The following is a 19086-nucleotide window of genomic DNA, read 5'->3' as shown; positions in this document are numbered from 1 at the left end:
CCCTCCTATTCTATTCCCTTTCTTTCAAACTTTCATCAAATGCTTGATTCAACGTCAAGCCATTTTCTCTAATAAAAACTCAAAAAATTTTAATTCATAGTCAAGACTTTTTCAATAAAGATGGAAGTGGAACGTGGTGTATACCACGCACTCCTGAGACTAGGATTCGAGATGTATATCTCGCCAATCCTAGCTCTCGCCATCATCCAATTTATCCACTTTGCTCTATCAAACACTCATTCAAATCTTTCTCAAACGTCCATCAATACTTGATCTAGGTCAAGTCATTTTCACAACAAAACTCAAAATACCTAATTCTCATTTAATACCTTTTTTCAATAAAGATGGAAATGGAACATGGTGTATACCATGCACTCCTGAGACTAGGATTCGAGATGTATATCTCGCTCATCCAAGTTCTCGCCGTCATCTAAAATTGTCAATGCGGTTTCTTCAAACCCTTTCTCAATCAAATTCAAAAATACTTAATCTCTATTAAACACTTTTGCAAATAAAGATGGAAATGGAACATGGTGTATACCATGCACTCCTGAGGCTAGGATTCGAGATGTATATCTCGCCAATCCTAGTTCTCGCCATCACTCAAAACACATCCAACCAATCAAACTCTTTTTCTCGCCGCCGTGCGACCAATCAAAAACCTTTTAAAATGAAAGATATCTTGTCTTAAGAGATACAAAACAATGTTTCGGCCACGATTGTTGAGTAGAGATAGATGACGCTTTTCCGAATATAGATTTGTAAATCCTAACACCTAAGTACATATTGCATGACAACTCTAGGGCAGAACTTCCCCATTTCTTTTAGACCTTCCGTGCGTCTCCGATCTTGTGGCATGTAGTCCGTCCTATCGCAAAGAGGTAACCGCCTAAGACTCGATTCAGCGAGCTGCGACACCTACTGCTAGGACGTGAACACATTGCCCGCTCTCCTTTGACACAACTGGTGTCCTCCTTTGTAAGTCCATGTTCAGATGGCAAGCCCTATGTAGCCGAACTACGACAACTCTGATTCTCATGTTCAGATGAGATACGTAGGCACAAGATGCGATGTCTTGCCGAGTTTGACTAACGACTAACAACTAATCCTTGTTTGCTTTCGCCCTTGTTGCGATCATTTCTCTCGCCCTCGTTGCGATCGAGACCTTCCCTTTCTCTTGCCCTAGTTGTAATCGAGACCTTTGTTCCCGTAGTTAGCTGAACTACGTTTTACTCTGATTCTCATTCCCGATGGGATACGTAGGCATAAGACGCGACGTCTTAGCGAGCACATATCTCTTTCACCCATAGGTAGCCGAGCTACGAAGACTCTGATTCTCATATTCAGATGAGATACGTATGCAATGGATGCGATATCTGTGCGAGTCATTTTTCTCTTGACCCTTTTAGTAAATAGTACATTAGATAAACGCACACCCTTTAGACAAGAACAACAAGAGTGGATCCCGTAGAGTACTACGGATGCGTAGGGGTGCTAATACCTTCCCTTCGCATAATCGACTCCCGAACCCAAGATTTGGTTGCTAGACCTTGTCTTTTCCTTTCCTTTCTCCAGGTTTACTTCGAGCGTTTCCCTTCCCTCATTTGGGATAAATAACGCACGGTGGCGACTCTTCTGTCACTTCTTTCTCGCCGGTTGTTTTTTCGCACCCCAAGTATTTTTCAGGTTGCGACAGCTGGCGACTCTGCTGGGGACCCGGTTTCCCTAAGCGAGTCCCTCCTAGCTTTTGTAGGTTTCTTGTTTGTTGGGTGTTTATTCTTTTGTACAGTTATTTATTTTCAGCATTTACTTGCTTTACCTTATTGTATTCATGTACATATGTTTGCTGTATCTGTGGGTTCTGTGGGTTGTTTGTTTGTTGGGTTGGGACTGTTCTATAAGCCCACTACCCAGGCTTGAGTGTACACATAGGTGTTAGAGTGGATAGTCATGAGGCTTGCGTGGCATGTTGCTATGTTAAGTTGTTCATGAGACCCACATTCCAGACGAGGTTTCTGTTGGATATATTTTGTCCTATGGGTGTTCCATAATGACAAATATTCATTTAGAAATCGTCGACTCTGGTGACCATTTCCCGAGAACTCAGTCAAGGCCTCTCCTCCGAGACGTGTTTATGTTAGCTCTGGTGGGCGCATTCTCACTGCTCAATCCGAGGACCCCGAGACTGGGAACTTGCTTTAGGATATCCTGTTGAGGGGAGTCAGCAGAGGTCTTTTATCTCGTAATAATGCCAAACCTTCAGTGGTAAACGTATTATTCTCGACTGAAGGGCTAAAGCTGACAAACTTCTGTTCTTAGAACCTACCAGTGAGGGGCGGGCTAAATTCAGAAAACCTTAACCTCCAACCAACCCGGTTTTCTGGAGCAGAGTTTTGATCTTATATTATATTCTTCAGTGGGTTTTCTCTTCAGACAGTGCAACCCGACAGTTGCTCAAGCGGATACAGCAGTCCTGATTTCCATGTCACTGCATTGCATCACATCATTCTGCATTCATATCATTTAACACATGTTTATCCATTTCTAGGGGGTTTACATCTTCTTCTTGATTCCGGTCGGGGTTCTTTTGTTTTTCTACGATGGATATTGGCAGAAAGAGACACGTCGCTTACAAGTTTCCAGTGGTTTGTTTGGAGCCTATTCAACAACTGATGAAGTTAATGGATCACGATTCTCTAGAAGGATTCCGGAAGGATTACGGTTTGATTCTAAGCTTTGTCACGGTTCTCTCCAAAGATCAACACGATGCTCTCTTTACACTGTTGCAGTTCTATGACCCTCCATTGAGGTGTTTCACATTCCCGAATTATATTTTGGTCCCTACTTTGGAGGAGATTGCCAGTTTTCTCAGAGTTCCCATCAAGTCACAGTTGTTGATCTACAGTTCTGAGTTTCTGCCCGATCTCAGCATGGTTGCTTCGGCCACATATTTGGGGAAATCAGTCTTGAAGGCTAATATGTGTCAGAAGGGAGGAGTCAGTGGTTTTCATTTGAGTTTCTTACTGGGAGAAGCAAAGAAGAAATTTGAAGATGGTGACCAGAGGGGTTTCAATGCTGTGTTGGCTCTTTGTGTGTATGGGATTGTCCTGTTCCCTAATGTTGCCAAATTTGTGGACATGGACGCAATACGCCTCTTCGTGTTGGGAAATCTAGTGCCGACCTTGCTAGGAGATTTCTTTCATTCAGTGCACCACAGGAATGAGAATAGAAAAGGAGGGTTGTTGAATTGTTGTGCGCCTTTGTTTCATAAGTGGTTCGGTTCTCACCTACCCAAATCAGGAGCGTTCGTTGATGTCGAGGACTCGTTGAGTTGGTCGAAGAGATTGATGGGGTTGAGAGCTGAAGATATTTCTTGGTGGTCTGTCCGGAGCTTGCTTCGGGCGGATATTATTCACAGTTGTGGGAACTTCCCAAATGTACCGTTGGTAGGAAGAAGAGGAGGAATCAACTATAATCCTTCTCTAGCAGTCAGATAGTTTGGATATGCTTTAAGAACTCCGCCTTTGGAAAAGGATGTGGAAGAATCTCTATTTTTCCATTCTTCGCCTGATTTGACTGTATCCCGTAAGGCAGCTGAGGTCTGGCTCAAGGTGATCAAGAGAGGAAGAACTGTGCTTGGAAGAGGAGATTGTAGAACTTACCCTCAGTATGGAGAGTGGCTTCAAGGAAGAGTCGAAGAGTTGGGTCTGCCGTTTCCTATAGAAGAACCTTTGTATCCACCTACTCCTGCGCAGTCAACAATGGTGAGCCGAGAGGAGTATGACAAATTGAAGAAAGCCATGGAGGAGCTTCAAATTGAAAACTCGGAGTTAAGTGTGAAGTTGCAAGACTATATGCATCAATTCCATGAGGCAGAATATCAGAAGGGGGAAGCCGTCAGATTGCAAGGGGAAGCAGAAGGGAAATTAGTTGTGGAGGTGGACTTCTTCAGGAAGACAGACAAGGCCTTGGGATCATCCAGTTCTGAGTTGAAGCGAGTCAAGCAACAATTAATGGATGCTCATGGTAAATTGGCAGGGTGGCAAGAGTGATGGGATGCATTTTTAACTTCTCGGAAGGAAAATGAGGAGGAGATGGTGACCGAACTGACTGGTCAGATGGAGAAATTGAAGACTTTGCTGAAGGAGAAGAACAATGAGCTTCTGTGCGCCCGTTCTACCAATGGTTACATCATCGATCAACTCAATGAGGCTCGAGGACAGATTGAAGAACTTAAGGTGTTGGCAGGTTTGAAGAAATCCAGACTTGAAGAGGTATTCGGAGAAGATGACGGGAATTACTACAGAGAGCACATCAACGAGTTGGATGGAGTTATTCACCAAAGGAATCTGCTTATCCGGCATTTGATAGAATTCCCAGATCATCTTGACACGATAGCATTGCTGGCTGAAGTGAGGAGCAGTCCTCATGGTTTGTACACAGGAGGCTGAGTCCTGATTATTGCTCCTCCCTTTACTTATTGCTTTGTTGTTGTGTAGTGATGATCCACAGGCTTGTTGTGGAGATCCTCTTTTGATGTATTTTCGGCTAAGGCCCATTTCCTTGAACTTGTTTGTATGGTGGTTTCCCTTTATTGCATATTGATCTCGGAAGTTTATCCATGACTCGGTCTTCTTGCACTATTCACCTGATGTGAGACTGGAATCAAGGGGGTAGAATACCTTTTGGATTTGATAAACATGTCATTGCATTTACATATTGATGTTCATATCTTGCATAACAGGTACCGCTGCGGTGTTCTCATATTATTTGGTGTTCCACTAGCAGGATAGCTGATTCAGGAATTCACCGGTACGGTACCCGCAGAAACCAGCAGAAAGCTATGGAGGGTCTACAAGCAGAACTTGCTGAGATGAGGGTCCGCATGAACCAATTCATGGATGTGGTTTAGGGAGTAGCGCAAGGACAGCAGGAGATTAGACAAATGATACAAAGGAGTCCCGCAACTACTCAACCAGAGGTCGTGACTGATCCTCCAATTGCAGAGGTTAATGGATCGGGGCCTGTCCCGATCCCACATGACAACCACGATCAACAACCCATTCACGATGATCAAGATGATCAATTCTTGCTGCCAGAAGACTTTGGTTTGGGCCATGGTATGGATCCCATGTTCAGGAGATTATAGGAGAGGCTGAAGGCGGTAGAAGGACAAAACCCCCTGGGGGTAGATGTTTTTGACTTGGGATTGGTCCCAGGCGTGAGGGTCCCACCGAAGTTCAAAGTCCCAATCTTTGATAAGTACAATGGTAGCTCTTGCCCGAAGACCCATGTGCAAGCCTACTTCCGAAAGATGGTTGCATACTCTGATGACGAGAAGCTACTTATGTACTTCTTCCAAGACAGCCTAGCTGGGGCATCCCTGGAATGGTACATGAGGTTGGATAGAGCCCATATCCGTTGCTGGAGGGATTTGGCGGAAGCTTTCGTGAAGCAATACCAGTATAATGCAGACATGGCCCCGGACAGAACTCAACTCCAGAACCTGTCTCTTAAAAGCAATGAGTGCTTCAGGGAATACGCTCAACGCTGGAGGGAGACAGCTTCCCGTGTTCAACCTCCCATGTTGGAAAAGGAAATGGCCAACATGTTCATGAATACGTTGCCTGGACCTTACCTGGAGCGTCTGGTGGGGTGCAATGCCTCCAAATTTGCTGATGTGGTCTCTACCGGAGAGAGGGTAGAAAATTACCTGAAGACCTACAAGAGCCACAATGGAGGTGGATCTTCATCAGGAGTAAAGAAGCCGTTTATAGGAGGACAGAAGCAGAGGGAGGGGGTGTAAATTATGTGTCTTCATATCAAAACAGGAGAAATAATTTTCAAAACTATCATCAGCAACCGTATGTTGCAGCTGTGACTATTCCGGCTGCAGCACCACTACAACAACCACAACCACAACGTCAGCAAACTCAGTATCAACAACAACAACAACCAGGTAACAGACCCGCCTATCAACAGAGGCAGAGGATGATGGACCGGCGTTTCGACACTTTTCCAATGTCGTGCGCTCAACTGCTTTCTAGTCTTCAACAGCTGCAACTTGTGCAGTTACGCACTCTGGCTCCTCCGGTTGGTAGACTTCCGGTGGGTTACGATGCCAATGCTAGGTGTAGTTTCCACTCTGGGGCACCTGGCCACAACATTGAGAACTGCAAAGCTTTTAAGCACGTAGTTCAGGACCTCATAGATTCAAAGGCTATCAACCTTGCACCGGCTCCTAATGTCGTCAACAATCCCATGCCACAGCATGGTGGTGCAAATGTGAATATGCTGGAAGAAGAAGCCAAGTCCGTTAAGGATGTGTTGAAGTTGAAGACTCCGTTGTTGGAAATTAAGGAATGCTTGCTGAAGGCTGATGTTTTCCCCGGTTGTGGGAAAGGTTGTTTGGATTGCGCTATACAGGGTAAGGATTGCTTGAAGCTGCAGCAGGGTATCCAGGTCTTACTTGACAATGGTACCCTCCAAGTTGAAGACTTGTCTATCAAAGAGTTTGCTGAAGGGGTAGTTGAAGAGGTGTTTGAAGATGTTGTTGAAGAATTCATAGATGTTGTTCCTGCTGATTGTGTATTTCCCATTGATGTATTTAATTTTTCAAATGTTGTTGCTGATATACCAAACAATGTGTCTGATTTTGATGTAACTGAACTTGATTTCGGTGTTCCGAATGTTTTTGTTTCAATGAATGAGATTCCTGAGTATGACTATGATGTCGCTACTATCACCATCTTTTACCCGACTAATCAGATCAGTGTGCCAGAAGCGCAACCAGCGCCACCAGTGCGACCGGCCGCTATGACAATCACAACCCCTGGTCCTTTACCTTTCACAAGCGATAGGGCCATTCCTTGGCATTATGGGGGGAGTGTATACACACACGATCATGGGGTGGAACGACCTTTGAAGGTAGAAGAGGGTCAAAAATCTGAACTCGAAGTTGAAGGTCCCGCAGTGGACAATGTTGATGGAATCGGGCGATTCACCAGGAGTGGCAGACTATTCTCGCCACCCGTTACCCAAACTGAGAGCACTGATGCCGCGGTTAAGGCCAAAGGCAAACAAGTCGTGAATGAGGGTACCTCTGCACCCCAAGCTGGTTCTGAGCCCACTTTTGCGAAGGATGTGGACGAGCTTCTGAGAATCATAAAGAAAAGCGATTACAAGGTAGTCGATCAGTTGATTCAGACGCCGTCTAAGATATCCATTCTCTCACTCCTGTTGTGTTCAGAGGCACACAGGGAGGCACTTCTGAAGGTCCTTAATGCTGCATATGTGCCTCAAGAGATCTTAGTAAACCAACTAGAAGGGATCATTGCAAATGTTCATACAAGCAACGGGCTGGGTTTTACTGATTCTGACTTAACACCAGCTGGACGCAATCATAACAAGGCTCTGCACATCTCGATGGAATGCAGAGACACCGTGTTATCACATGTTCTGGTGGATATAGGTTCCTCTCTCAATGTGTTACCCAAGAGAGCCCTGTCAAGGCTAGAAGTAGAAGGTTTGGTCTTGAAGCCTTCTAATCTCGTGGTGAGAGCCTTCGATGGTTCTAAGAGGTCGGTGTTTGGAGAGGTAGAATTGCCCATTCTGATTGGATCACAAACCTTCAACACTGTCTTCTATGTGATGGATATCAGTCCCTCGTATAGTTGCTTGCTGGGTCGTCCTTGGATCTACAATGCTGGGGCAGTCTCTTCAACTCTACACCAGAAGATTAAGTTCCCGGTCAACAGACGAATTATCACCGTCTGCGGTGAGGAGGACATCCTGGTCAGTAACCTGTCTACATTCAAGTATGTAGAAGTAGAAGGTGAAATTCATGAGACCCTGTGTCAGGCCTTTGAGTCAGTTCATATCAAGGATGCAGCTCCGGTGGAAGAGGTTAAAGCAGGTGCCTCTATCTCATCCTTCAAGCAGGCACAAGCCTTGGTGGATTCCGGCGTTGCTCCCGGTTGGGGGCGTCTGTTGGAGTTACCAATGAAAGACGACAAGTTCGGGATTGGGTATCAACCAGCGCTGACTTCTACAACTTCAGCACTTCAGACTCGTCAGGGGCCGATTACTTTCTCCAGTGCGGCGTCATCCAATATGGACAGATCTCTGCAATCAATGATGAAAATGGGGATAGTGATTGCGACATCGACAACTGGGTGCGTCCGAGGATCCCGGGTGAAGTCATCAACAATTGGTCTGCCGAGGAAATTGTCCAAGTCACTCTTCTAGAGGAGTAATTTTTCTTTGTTTATTCATGCATGTCCAAGTCTTACGTTCCGCCCAGGGCGTAATGACTCATTGTAGGGCTCATCTATGTGAATACCTGCATTGTTTATCATAAATGAAGGACGTCTTTTGCATTCAAATATTTTGTTCACTGTCTTTCTATTTTTGCAGTTTTCAAAATTTCAAAAGAATAAAAATATTTGGCAATGTTTTGTTTAGTTTTCACTCACTGTTCACACTCATAAGCACATACCATCACTCATGCAGATGCACATCACCGGATCCTATTGATAACGGTTCTGCTATGGCTCGCTTCGACTTTGAAAATCCAATCTTCCAAGCTGAAGAAGAGGGTGATGAAGACTGTGAACTCCCTGATGTAACACCTCAAAATTTGCCCTCCTCTCTTGGGACTAGCTTAGCATATTGCATATCATTTTGTAGGTCATTAGGCATTGCATGTTTGCATATCATGTGGTTACATGGAACAAGTCATCCTCCTAAGTCTTGATCAGAAGATAAAGAGGTTAAGATTCAAGCTAAAGGTTTCATGGACTGATCATTAATCATCTGAGGATGTGTGATTCAAATTAGGGTTTCTTGGTTTCTCAAGGAGGGTTGAGCATCATCTTGGTTGAAATGGTACATCATCATCATCATGGTTTTGTCATCACCAAGAGATTGATCAGATACCTTGAGATTAGGGTTTTGACCACTGGTCAACCCTAATCAGCTGCATTGGGCCAATCAGGGCTTGCCAAGGAGATGGGGTTTTCAATGGATATGGGGATCATCACATGATTATATTGAGCTTATGGAAGATAGGGTTTCATCATTGAGCCATTTCATCAGAAGATTGAGGCTCAATTTGATCAGTCAAGCTGAAATTCATCTATCAGTCAGAAAAAGTCAATTGTCGTCAACTGTGCTTGAAATGATGGATTTGGAGGTTGGAGAGGGTTAGATACACTTCATTCATGTCTAAACAAGTTTCATTTGGCATTTCAAACATCAAGAATGAAGAAAATAAAGTCAGGAGAAAAGTTTCCAAAAATAGCAGGTGACCTGTAATTGGAAACTGCCAAAAATGGAAAGTTTTTCACCTCAAAATTACGGGTCCAAAAATGCTTCAAATGAAATTTTGTCCAACATGAAAGTTGTAGATCTTGCTCTCACCTTTCCAAAAAGTCCAAGAACATGAATTTCTCATGTGTGGTTGGAAAATTATGATCAAATCATTTTCAGAAAATGTTGAAATTCAAAGTGGCATAACTTTTGAATGGAAAGGCCAAATTGGGTGATCTTTCTTTGAGAAAACCACATTTGACATGTACTTTCATGATGCATCATCACATTTCATCAAAAATCATCATAGCAAAAGTCCATTTTTCAAGTGTTCATTTTGAAAATTGGTGGGAAAAATAGTGAATTTCCAAAATACAAGGCATTTGCATACAAGACCAATTGCAACACATCATAAACATCAAATGTGACTTGCTCCAACTGGTTTTGTACTGTTACATTGGCTGAATTGGAAAAGGAAATTTTGGCCATTTGACATAAATTGCATTTTTGCTAATTTCACTTGGATTTTGTTAATTGTGATTAACACTTGGATTAAGGCATGGTATAAAGGCATAATCATAACAGAAAATGCATAATCACAATTCACTTTTCAGATCTAACAAACTTTTCATCCAAATTCTCTCCAATTTTCTCAAAACCTTTTCACACTTTTTCATCATTTTTCATTGCAAATTCATCATCCATCGTGTGCATTCTTGTTTGATCCATCATCTCCAAGTGCTTGTGAAGGACTGTTTGCAACAAAATCATGGCCAAGCTTGAGGAATTGGAACTGTCATCACCTTGATCATCCATGGCATCTTGAAGGATTTTGGAACTGGAGCATGCTGGAGCTACAAAACCTCTTTCAATCATCTTTCTAAGCTTCAATCAACTTCTGTTTTCATCTTGTGGACCTTGAAACACGCGATTGCAGCTTCTATACATTCATAAGGTGAGATCTCGAATTTTCCAGTTCTTGAAATTAACACATGGCTTTGATAGATCTCCTAGTGTAGAGTAGAATGAAACTTGAATCGTGCGTTTTGGTTGAGTATTAAGGAAGAAATCTGGAATTGAAGTTTGATGTTCAAATGTTGTTTTGATCGATTCATGCTGTGTAGTTAGAATTAGGTCAAATTAAGTTCATATCCATGATGTACATTGAACGAGGATTCCATTGATATAAAGATTGTTGAATTTGGTTGAAATTTGTTCTTGACGATTTCTGGAGATGATGAATGTATGAATAATTGAAGAACTCGTTTCCAGTTGGTGTTTGATCCATTTTTCCTGGCTTTAAGTTCAAATTTCTGTTTCCCGCGAGTCCTGACCAATCACATGCTGCCATGCAATAAAACAAAACGCCGCGTTTCATTTTCTGGACTCAATAATTACGCATTTGCCATTGTGACATTTAATTTGTATTATTTCATTTTTCTTTTTCAATTTTTATTTCACTTTGATCATTGATCTTTAAAAATCCATAACTTCTTCAAAAATAATCCAAATTTGGTGAGACTTTTTTCACCATTCTCCTTGTGATGTTTACTTTTTTATGATGATTTTTAATATTTTTGTGCACGTGTGGAAAAATTAAATGCCTAGGGATTGTTTGAATGTGTCATTTGTGTACAATGCTCACCATTTTGATCATAAAATCTTGATGTTTCATTAGGAATTCATGAACTTTTACATGCATGTTCTTGACTCTTTCCTGGTGATTTTGATGTATAGTTTGCTAATTTTGAGTTTCTGGATTGATAGATATGATGTGATCAAGTTGAGTGTGACAATGTGTGTCACACTATGTTATGTCCACTTCTTGAATTTTGTTTCCATGCTTATTGAATTCCATTTGCCCTGAATTTTTGCATGTGATTCCATCTGTATGTTAGGCTTAACCATGATTTTTTGTAGGATTTGTTGATCCATTTCCTATTTGATTGATAATTTTCTTTGCTGTTTAGCCATTTGTGAATCTTTCTTGAGTGATCAACTTACATGACTTGTGAAATTCTCATTCCTTATCATATGAAGATGAAATTTGGTGGATTGTTTCTTAATATGTTTAATGTCATTTTGGCTTTGGAGTGATTCATTTATCATTTGTTTCCACTGTTTTACACTTGCTTGAAGTTGACACATGCTTTGTGGCCTTATTTGAAGTTGTATTTGCATACCATGACTTCCTGATTTTAATTTCCCTACTTCCACTTGTCCAAATAGCCTGAAATTTTATATGCTACTCATTCAATGTGGTCTGTGTAGACGTGAATTTTTGTGGAATTTATTGAGCTGTTTTGGTATTGATTTGATGGTGATCATTCTGTTTGGTCCTTTGAGGTTGCAAATTGCATGTTTTGTGCTATTTTGTTCATGAAATGATAATGATGAATGATATGAGTGTGGAATCACTTGGATTGGTTTCTTGATTGTTTGATTGTGATTTTGGATAATTTTCACTTGCTGTTTTGGATTTTTCATCTCCTTTTGACCCTAGGCTTGTCCTAGTGGTCTTGGTTCTCATATTTGAGTTTGGCTTTTCAGGTTAAGAGGCAAATGCTTTAAGGAGATTAATGCAAGTTGATTGAGTTTGGTTGATTGTTATGAACTAACTTGTTCTATTTTGTAGGGTGCTTAGCTCACTTGCTTTGGGTTTGTGCTTTGCACATGTGATTGATTGCATTGTCTGTTGGTTCTTATCTGTCTGTTTTGACTTTGTGACTTGAATACTGACTGTATTTGATTGATTTCAGGTACATTAGTTGCTAATAGTTCTTTGAGAACTTGCTGTGCTGTTGCTTGGTTGTGTTAACCAATTGAGGTAGAATTTCTTTTCTCCATGTAGTCTGGAAGACCTGGCCTGTTACTTGGCCAGGCACCTGTCTGAAGTCCTCCTTAAGAGGCAATGTTTGTGCTTGTTTATTTTTGTCCCCAAGCAGGAAAAGACCTTTGTTAAGGCAATTGGCAGACACAAGAGGTGTGTAGTCCATCTCCTGCTATTCTGTTGAGTCGTCCCTCTGCTCACACCACTGTGTTGATGCATTGGGACATTAACCCAAGATCTTGTACAGTTGTACAGTTGAGTCAGAGTCATGAGTGTAGAAGGGTTCCCACTTTCTGAACCCACGCTCCTTTGTCTGAAGCTCTCCCTGGCCAGGGATAAGAGCTGTGAAGTCTAATCTTCACTCACCTTTCATCAGCTTCACCCTGACTCTCAATGTCAGGGTTAAGAGCTAACACCACCCTGACACAATTGTGTTGCTTTTGCAACTTAACCCTTGATTGAGCCACATCTGTCTGTATATAGTGTGTGCTAACTGTGAATGTTTGATTTGTTTTGTTTATGCTTGCATGCTTTGCTTTTTTCCTGGTTAGGATTAGCTTGCTGTTGTGCAAGTAGATAGAAACCATAACATAGGGCAATGATGCATGATAACATCTAGGCTCGAGTCCAGCTCCCTAGTAGCGTGTCTCCCTTTGTATCTGGTTAGAATTTCTTTCCCGTTCAGGGGAACTACGTCGCCCTGATCCTCATACCAGATGAGGTACGTAGGCAGGAGACCGTGCGAGGTCTCTCCGGGCACCCTTTTTTTTTTTAGTGTGTTGTGCTTGACAGCTATCAGGCTCGAGTTCCCGACTCCCTGTTAGTCTGTGTGTTCACCCTTCTTGGTGTTTGCTTGACAGTTGCTAGGCTCGAGTTCCCGACTCCTTAGTAACTTGTTGCTTGTTTGTTCTTGTGTGTGTAGGAGATGGATGTAAGCCCAGCAATTGGCATTCCATATCCTCTTGTTGTGTGCTTGGAGTCCGGTATAAGTCCATCAAGTGGCATCTGGTTTCCAGTGTGGGTTTGTTTGGTTCGGAAGCTGATGTAAGTCCAGCGATTGGCGTTCGGGTTCCATGTTTGCCTGTTTTGCGTGTGTTTGTTTCGGCGTGCGTGAGCCGAACTACGACAGCTCTGATTCTCGTTCCAGATGAAATACGTAGGCATAGGATGCGATATCCTAGCGAGCCCTCTCCCCTCTTCCTCCACCTGTGTTGTTTTCAGTGTGTGTGTGTGATGTTTGTTTTAGCAACCTTTTCCTATCTTTTGAGCGTGGATCCCGTCGAGTACGACGGATGCGTAGGGGTGCTAATACCTTCCCTTCGCATAACCGACTCCCGATCCCATTCTCTTTGGTCGCAAGACCATGCTTTTCCCAGGTTTACTTTGAGCGTTTCCTTTCCCTCTTTGGGATAAATAACGCACGGTGGCGGCTCTGTGTTGTTTTTGTTTCAGCCCGCCGGTTGTTTTTCGCGGATGCGACAGCTGGCGACTCTGCTGGGGAATATCGAGATGTTGACCTGTGTTGGTCCATCTTCCCTAGGCGAGTCTCTCCTAGCGTTCTAGGATAGTTTAGGTTGTTTGTGCCGCTTTATTTATTGCATTTATTATTCTGATTGTGTATATATTTGCATAAATATTTGCATGCATCATACTATCATGTTGCTGTCCTCTGTACAGGTGGTTCCTCTGTTTGGGGTGGGTGTTCTGAGTGGGGCTAAAACCCAGGCCCGAGTACACACCTAGGATTAGTGTGGTCTCACGTTCCTCATTTGCTTTATCAGCATATTGTTGTAACGTGACATACCACAAGCCGGACGAGGTTCATCTGAGTGCTCTTCCTTTGTGGGGTTCCACTTTGGTTGAGTCACCTCATCTGAACTATTGACTTCGGTGACCGATCATTTCCCGGATCTTTGGTTTAAACAATCTTAAGAAAGCTACAATGGCACACCCGAAAGGGCAAACCCATTGAGTATCTTTGCCTGATTGTCGAGACTATTATCCGCCTTAGGATAACCTGATTAGAATTCACCTGTGAGGGGAGGGTTGATTCTTACAGATGCATGTTCAGATGGTGACTTTGTTGGTGACTATTGGTTCCGTTGATCAGAGTCCTATTTATAAGTTGGATTTATGGGCATTTCTTTCTGAGACGCCGGAGTGCTGTCCGAGTTATTTATCAGTGGGGATCCGTTTATTTCAGGATTCCCCGGGCCGATTCAGAGATGGTTACGGGTATCTGCTCAGGGTTTGTCTGATGATGATGATGGTGTATCTTTCAGTTCCGTTTATTTCGGAACCCTTGAGGTGGATTTGTGGTTACATATTCCTTCAGATGGTGGTGATCAGTTCAGAGATCAGGGTTGTGATTCAGAGCAACAGATGTTCGGATGACTTGGAGGATGGCAATGCATTGCATTCATTCATCAGCATCATCACATTTTGCATTTATCTGCATCTAACACATGTTTATCCATATGCAGGGACATTTTTGATTGAGGTCCTGGTCGAGAGACTTTTTGCTCAGATATGAGGACCGGTTTGAAGGACGATGTTGTCTACAGTTTCTTCAACCCAGAGATTGATGATTTGAGAGATATGATAACATTGATTACGCCCGACCATGTGGGGATGTTCAGAGAGGCATACGGTGGTATTCTGAAGATGGCTTTCAGACTCACTGACAGCGACAGGAGCGCCATTCATACACTTCTCCAGTTCTATGACCCGGGTCTGAGATGTTTTGTGTTCCCGGATTACTTATTGGGGCCTCTGATGGAGGACTATGCCAGCATCTTGGGTATGCAGATCCAAGATCAGATTCCTTTCTGTGCCATTGGGGGACAGCTTGACATCCTTGGGATTTCCCGTGCTCTTTATTTGAGTCCGGAGATGGTCAAGGAGGGTTTGAAGGAGAAAGGAAAATTACCGGGTTTTCATTTGAGTTTCTTGGAGGCTAAGGCCAAGGAACATGCTGCTGCGGGTAATTGGAAGACAGTCTGTGCTTTGATTGCTGTGGGCATTTATGGTGTCATTCTGTTTCCTAATCAGAAGAGCTTTGTGGACCATAATGTTATCAGATTGTTCATACAGAGGAACCCTATTCCTACTCTTATCGGAGATGTCTATTACTCGGTTCATAACAGGAACGAGAAGCGGCGTGGTGGCTTGATCCGGTGTTGTGCTCAGTTGCTATTCAAATGGTTTATGGGGTACTTGCCTTCCCTAGGTGTTTTTGCTTCTCTTGATCCTACGGTCAAGTGGTCGGTCAGGTTGATGGGTTTGCGGGCTGCTGATATAGCTTGGACTCATAACGGTATGGCTGGACGAGACGTCATATATAGCTGTGGGAGTTTTCCCAATGTGCCTCTTATAGGAGTTCAGGGTTGCATTAATTACAACCCGACGCTTCTTAGGAGACAAATGGGGTTTGCTATGGAGGTTCCTCCTCTTGAGCGAGAGATTCAGGAATCCTTCTATTTCCCAGCTGAGGGTAATCAGGCCAAGGTGAGACAAGTGTCTGGGTCATGGCGCGCAACGTTAAGAGAAAAGGAAAGGTTCCTTTTGGCAAGGTCAACAATCGGTCTTTTCCTCTATTTGATGATTGGCTTCGGAAGAGGATCGAGATTACACATCTACCATTTCCGGGAGGTGATCCTGGGTGTCCTATGATTGAGGGTCTGCATTCTTCTATCAGTATGGAAGAATTCCTCGAGATGAAGAGAGCCAGAGATCAGTTGCTTGCAGAGAAAACCGAATTGGAGATGAGTGTTGCTCGGATTCAGACGGCTAGTCAGGAGATCAAAATAAGGATGGAAGATCAGGATAAGCGACATGCCCTGGAAGCCAAGCGCTTTGAGATGGATACTGCCTACTATGGGAAGATCAGCCAAGCCTTAGCGTCATCGACAAAGGAGCACGACGTCACTAAAGAGAAGCTAGCCAGAGCTTCAAAGGTCATTGAAGATGAAAAGAGGAGGCAAATCCTCGTGAGAGATCAGAGGGACGACCGAGTCAGAGTCCTCGTCGCTGAGTGGGAGGCAAAGCTGAAGATTAAGGAAGCAGAGAATCTGAAGATCATCGCCGAGAGAGATCATTATCAGGTTGAGCGAGATCATTATTTCAGGCAGATGAAGATTCACCAGAAGGAGGTGGGGAGATTACAGCAAGAGAACACCGAGCTCAGGTTCGCCGCAGAGTTCGCGAAGATGGTTGATGATATAGGGCCTTCTGTGGGACCCTCATCAGGCTAGACCTTTGTCATTTGTGTTGAATTACCGTCAGGCATGTTGACGGAATTCATTTGCTTGTATTTCTTTCCCGATTCTGGAGAATTGTATCAGCTTTGATGTATGACTATGGCACTTATTGTGTATTTTGATATACAATGGTTGTTTTCATTCAGTGGTTGATCTTCAAGCTTTATTTGCTTTACCGTATGCACTCACACAGCACACACATGGTTGGGGTATTTTTCTAAAATCACATATCTCTGATCCGTATGATGAAATCAAATGATGAATGTTAGAATGTTGCCGCCGGATTTTTATCTGTCTCGATGAAGCCAGGATCGAGAGACAAAGTGTTCCTCATGTGAATAGACATTTCATTCATGCATAACCATAATAACTTGTCTTCTGTTTTGCAGGTGTCAGTTTCTAACCTGTTTGATTGATACAGGAATGGTGAATCCGCCCAACGCCGACCTTCTCGAGCTGAAAGAGAAGATGGGAGAGCTGATCAATGTCATGCAAGAGTTCGCCTTGGGGCAGAAAGTCATTGCCGAGAAGGTGGGGAGGATTGAAGACTGGTTGAAGAAGGGGAAAATACCAGGAAATGCTTCATCGTCTGGAACGAAGAAATCCTTTGGTGATGGTCAGTATAAGAAGGAGGATGGCGCGAGTGCTGTGAATGTCCATGCCCAGAGCGGACACGGTAGGGGTCATTACTACCAGAATACTGCTGCGGTAATGATTCCTATTGGTAATCAGTCGGTACAACAGCAGCATCAGTTCCCTCAACAGAGAGCACAGAGAGCTGGGTGCAAAGTGAGAGGAATGGGGATTGATCGTCAATTTGATAGGCCACCTGTCATACCCCGATTTTGGTCCTGAATTTTTCATTTTTGTTTGGCACTTGGCCTAAGGTTCATTTTCATACATTCATTCCCAAATCCATATTTTTGTTACACATTGGTCATTGTCTGTGCCTTTTTGATCATGGTGCTTTTGATTATAAAATGGATTTTAATCATTTGATTTTTTTTAATTTTTCAATTTGATTTTAATTTCAAATTAAGCTTAATTCCAAATTTCAATTTAATTTTAATTGTTATTTTTACTCTAATTGATTTTAATAAATGTTAGAATTGATATCAAAGTAATTTTAACAAATTATGAATTAATTTGATTTTAATTTGGTTTTTACTGATTTTTTATTATTATTTAAATTGATATTTAAATTAGTCTTGGATTATTTCTAAAAATCCATTTTATAACCAAACATGATCCATTTTTCATCCATAGTTCATCCCAAATCAAAATAGCACATACACACATTTCATAACATTCAATAATATTTAGCTTTCAAGCATTTCCAAACTCATTTTCATACACATATTTTCATGTCCAATTACATTCAATTACCATTGCATATCCATTTCCATTTCCAATTCATTACATTTGCAACACCATAATTTGTTATTCAGTTGCTATTCAAGTCATATGCACCACAGTTCATGTTCAAATTCATTCCAAATATCAATTAGTGCAAATCATGGCCATATAAATTTCATTCAAAGTGTTTTATTCCATTCAAATGATCAATTACATTATTACAATCCATCACACATGTTGATTCCGCACCTCTCCGAAAACCTTTCACTCGTGCTTCTATCCTGTTCGATCCTAAAAAAGCTGCTGATATTAATATTGGATCCATTTTCACTTTTGCTCTTCAAGATTTGGAGGTTCTTATTAACAACGATGAACCGTTCAGGAATTATGAGATTGATTTTGTTCAGCCACCAAAGTAAAGAGTTGGATAGAGAGTTAATGGGGTTGAACGGAATAATCAACATAATGTGTTGAATAATTCTTATGCTACCATCTGCACTTCAAACTTTTGAATATTTGATATGAAGACACAAGATTCACGTGTACAACAAGGGGGATTTGATATTGTGCGCATTGCCATACCACGACACACATGCGTTTGTTCGAATAGTACAAATACTTGACATAAGGAGTGGTACATGGGGGCTTATGGAGGGTGTGAAAGTCTTTGGTACACCACCACCTAGGATGGTTATAGTGCAGCAATGCCTTCGTGACAAGGGTGTATTAGAAGTTCTATGCAATAACACATCTCCATCTAAAAAATTTCAACCTTCGAAGAATTTCTAAAGATGAATACTGCCAGCAGGCTTTGCTGTCCTTGATAGAAAAGAATCTTCAGGCAATCGGCTGGATGATAGCATGATAAAGGATATGTTTGTATTTTTTGCTTCCTCAAAGTTCAAACATGCATTCCGTGAACACCTCCATTTCTTAGTTGCGCCGTGCAGTGTATCACCGGCCCGCCTATTATCTAAAGTTTTTCACAGATGAAGGTGTTCCTGCTGCAGTTCAGGTTGAAAGTCTTCAGTGCTATGCATTTCTATGTAGTCTGTCACAAGTTAAATGACAAACTGAATTTTTGGCCGAATTTCCTTCTATCCTTGTTCCATTGGCCGGTGATGATCAGACTGTAAGGGTTCCAAACTGATTGGAAAGTACACAATCATCAAACTAGAGCTATCAGCCCTTGAATCTTGTAGGTGTAGTGTTCTCCTGCAAAAAAAATAAAGAGAGGTTGTTTTATCTCGAGTCAGCAAAGTAACAGAAGACACGAATTGTAAAAGGAAATTCAAATAGAAGGGTAAGGATGTATTGGCTAAAGCTAAAATA

At 42.3% G+C, this 19086-nt stretch overlaps 1 pseudogene; it reads left to right on the top strand.

Moving 5' to 3' along the window:
- The first annotated feature begins 17972 nt into the window (after positions 1-17972).
- LOC127104556 (uncharacterized protein At3g06530-like) lies at positions 17973-18543 on the top strand (annotated as a pseudogene).
- The last annotated feature ends 543 nt before the right edge of the window (positions 18544-19086 follow it).

Source organism: Lathyrus oleraceus, chromosome 7, assembly GCF_024323335.1.
Source record: "Lathyrus oleraceus cultivar Zhongwan6 chromosome 7, CAAS_Psat_ZW6_1.0, whole genome shotgun sequence".
Classification (NCBI taxonomy): Eukaryota; Viridiplantae; Streptophyta; class Magnoliopsida; order Fabales; family Fabaceae; genus Lathyrus; species Lathyrus oleraceus.
This window is presented reverse-complemented; position numbering and strand designations above follow the sequence as displayed.